The sequence below is a fragment of the Hippopotamus amphibius genome, chromosome 4 (genome assembly GCF_030028045.1).
Source record: "Hippopotamus amphibius kiboko isolate mHipAmp2 chromosome 4, mHipAmp2.hap2, whole genome shotgun sequence".
NCBI classification, from domain to species: domain Eukaryota; kingdom Metazoa; phylum Chordata; class Mammalia; order Artiodactyla; family Hippopotamidae; genus Hippopotamus; species Hippopotamus amphibius.
The window spans coordinates 160,791,947-160,795,938 of record NC_080189.1 but is presented as its reverse complement, the minus strand read 5'-3'; the positions used below and the strand labels follow the sequence as shown (position 1 = coordinate 160,795,938).

The following is a 3,992-nucleotide window of genomic DNA, read 5'->3' as shown; positions in this document are numbered from 1 at the left end:
GCTCACAAGTGCCAGAAGTGAGATTTGAACCCAGGTCTGTCTGATTCCAAAACCCAGGTCTTAACTCCACTGTCCTGCTCCACGTGATTCACAGGGCTGGACAAGTCACCAAATGAGAGGGCATGGAGCAGCCATAGTTGTGTCTTCTCTGTCACTTTCTTCCTGCCCCCATGGCAGGGAGCAAGGAGGGTATACGGGCTGCCCCCAAGAAGACTCAATACTTATCCCAGTGCCTCACATACAGTAGGTGCTCAATAAGGAAGTATTGGGTGACTGCTCCCTCTGCCAGGGACCCCCAGACAGCTCCCAGGGGCATACCAGTCTTGTGGGGACCTGTTTCTATTTAGAGATGAGAGAGGGAGGGAGAGGGACATATAAAATTGATTCTACTCCATCCGCCAACTGATCTCTCTTCCTGCCCACCACCCCAACCTAACCAGAGCAGGACCCCAGAGAGGAAAATGACCCAGAGTTAAGAGCCATCCTCACCGACAACCTGCTGTGCCAGCTGAGGGCCTCCAGGCTGGGTTTCCAAGCAAAGGTGGGCAGGCCCCTCCTGGCCTCCTCAAAGGTCCTGCTTTTATACCCAGACCTACTCCATTCCAACCACCCCACACCGTACGCAAAGCTTTCTTAATTTCATGGGAAGCAGGAATAAATTCGCCTTAGAATTTAATAAGTTCAATTCAATTAATTAATTAACCCACCTTAGAATAAAATGCTAATTTTATTGATCTAGAATACGCAATCTAAGTGAATATAATGGTTTGCCTTGCAAACCCAGCGCTAAGACAAGCCCCCACACTGCATCCTTGGAGGAGAGAGAAAGAAACAGTGAGAGAGACAGAGGGAAAGCGATCTGAAGAGTGAAGATGTTTCCTCAGGCCATTCCACTCAGTGAGCAGAGGCTCCAAGGAATGATGACCAAGATGGCAGACTCTCCCTCAGCAGCCGGCTTCAGTTCCCACAATGCTTAGCACCTCTGCGGCACCTTGACTGGATTCTAATGTATGAAGATGTGTATCTTTTCATATATCTTGGCCCCTAAAGTCAAGGCAACTACTTTGTGATACAGAAAGCCAGATATATCCCATTTTAGTAGGGAAGTTATCGTCAAGGGGTCATTTCACAGGACATGATTTTCTTCTTTACCTACTGACTGTAGAACCTGACCTTCACTTTGCACCCAGCAATATTGCCATTCACATTCATTGTGGGGAAATCAGACCATAGATCCAAACAAGAAAATACAATCCCCTGGAATTTCACCACTCAGGGATAACCACTATGTGTTTCTGAGGGGCTTTTCTCAAGACAAGTGGGTACAAATGCGTATTTATTATATCCATATTTTCTAAATGGAAAACTGGAAAGAAGATGGTCTTTTGAAATCTACAAGTTGTGATTTTCTTTTCAAAGTCTTTTCTTTAAGAATACAATGGGCTTGATTCTTTCCTTTTCAAACTCCTCTTTATACTCCGAGCCAATTTTCTACACTGTTAATATTTGTACCAGAAAACTCCTTGGCATCCTCAATTCTAAGCAGGTGAGAGTCAGAATCACTCCCAGTGGAAAAGGGGCCAAAGGAACCAGGATGACTCTTTTCCTTCTTCCGAATTTGGCCTCCAGTGAGTCCTGTAGGGAAGCAGGCCCAAGAAGACTGAATCACATCCATAAATCACACCTACGCTCTGTCTCCCCCATCCCCTGACGCTGAGCCATCACCACCGTGGTACAGAGGATACCACGTACCATTGGGTCCAGATGGTACCCAATACTCATGCCATCTGGAAACAGGTAGGCTCATCACCATTTCCTCCTGAGACCAGATGACACAGGGAGAAGTGGAAGGAACACTTAGACTCTGAGAGAGATTTGGAAAATAAACACCCTTCCTTTGCCCCATTCGAACCATTTCTAGTCTCAGCTTGTTTCTTTTCCCAGTCGAGAAGGAAGGGCTAATTTTGGCAGAGCTGAGGATGGGAGAAGAGCGGAGCATCTGCATGGCACCCCCAGCCTCCTCACCTCTCCTCCTGTACCTCGTCCTCGCTGCCTACCTGCCCGCCACCCAGGACACCTCCCGCCACAACCACCTCAGCGACTTCCCACCTGAACAAAGGTGTCCAGCAGGTGGGTGTGTCCCTGCCGCAGGGTGAGAAAGCCCAAGCTAGGCCTATCTGGACTGACAGTGCTGGATGAGCTGCCCAGGTGGCATTTGATGGCTCTAGTACTTTTCAGTCTGAAGCTCCCCCGGTGACGTGTATCTCATCCCCTTGCTGCCATGTTTCAGGACCTTTTCTGCAAGGACCCCAAGCTGCTTCTGTGACGTCTTCAAGGACGACAGAAAGCCCGCAGAGACCAATGGAAGGCACGCCTGTAAACGGATCACAGACATGGTGAGCAACAGGCACCCCCAGGTCGGGACAGAGCAGAAATATATTCTCATGGGCAGAGATGAGCACCCCTTGATTGGATTTCCAACTGCTTCCCTGGACCCGGAGGTCCACATGACTGCGATGTGGGAGCAGACAAAGCCTGTGGCAGGTATGTTGTGCAGGCTCACCACCGGGGACGGGATGCCAAGGTCATTCCTGCCCAGGGGAAATTCCAGATAGGACTCTGTGAAGGAATGGACATGGGACCTCATCTCTGGGTGGCCTGTTTCATCATGCGTCGTGTATTTGAAGACTTTGGAGTGATAGCACACGTTGATCCTAAGCGCATCCCTGGACCTGTAATGGTGCAGGCTGCCATACCAACTTCAGCACCAAGGCCATGAGAGAGGAGAATGGTCTGAAGCACCTTGAGGAGGCCATTGAGAAACTGAGCAAGTGGTACCTGCATCTGAGCCTGTGATCCCAAGGGGGATCTGGATAATACCCGGCACCAAACTCAACCCCACGAAACCTTCAATATCAATGACTTTTCTGCAGCGTGGCCAACAGTGGTGCTAGCCTCCACGTCCCCTGAACTGTCTGCCAGAAGGGTTACTGTGAAGACTGCCACTCCATTGCCAACTCTGACCCCTTTTCAGTGACAGAAACTCTCATTGCACATGTATTCCCAACAAAACTGGCAATGAGCCCACCCCGTACAAAGACTAAGTGGACTAGACGCGCAGCCATCAAACCCCTCCTAATACTACATCCCGCTCCTACTCTCGCCTCTCTCTCCATTGTCCTAATAGCTGTAATGCAAAGGATGGGGTATCAAGGTCTTTTTTTTTTATTCCTAAAAGAAGGGGGCAGGGAGAGAATTTGAAGAGCAACAGGGTTCAATGTTGAGTGCCAACGAGGAAAAAAAAAACATGTTCAACACACTATGTATTTTGTCAGGACCTGGTTCCATTTTGCTTTGCTTTCTTCAGTATTTGGTGGTTGCAAATCTAGTCCAAGATTGCTGTGGATTTGCAAAATCTGTGGTTTTGATTAAGTATTTGGACTTTGATCTTTGAATGGAATTAACCTTAAAAAGAAAACAGTGCTGCTTAGATGAAAGAAATCACCAGCACCTTGCTCCCCTGAGCAGAGCGTTGAGTTACTTCTACACCATGACCAAGTGACTACTAAGGAATTTGATAATTACCTTTCCAGTTAGAATAGCACATATTCACTGCTCAGATTCAAGAATTTGTTTAAAAATGCGACTATAAATAGTGCAGGTACTTCCAGTTTCTAACATCAGTCTTGCAAATTTCCTGTACTTATGAATAGCCTGTTGTTCGAGCCACCCAACCACAGTCGGCAAATGGACTCCCGTGAGCGAGCACCCCTTCACCACCTTTGTATTTATTTAACCACCTTGCTCTCAGAATAAATTAAGATGACTTTTAAAATCTATTTCATGCAATAGAATGAAAGCAAAACAATAGGTACACAAGAAAAATTTTAAAGGGGAAAACGAGAAAAAAAAAAACCAGAAGATGAAGACGCTAAGGCTGAAATTTCAGTTCTGCAGGTTACGAGGGTCTGTACACCGGCTCAAGATGGCTT

At 47.3% G+C, this 3,992-nt stretch overlaps 1 pseudogene; it reads left to right on the top strand.

The window, feature by feature from the left end:
* The first annotated feature begins 1,979 nt into the window (after nt 1–1,979).
* On the top strand, nt 1,980–3,104 carry LOC130851981 (glutamine synthetase-like; annotated as a pseudogene).
* Nucleotides 3,105–3,992: the final 888 nt, after the last annotated feature.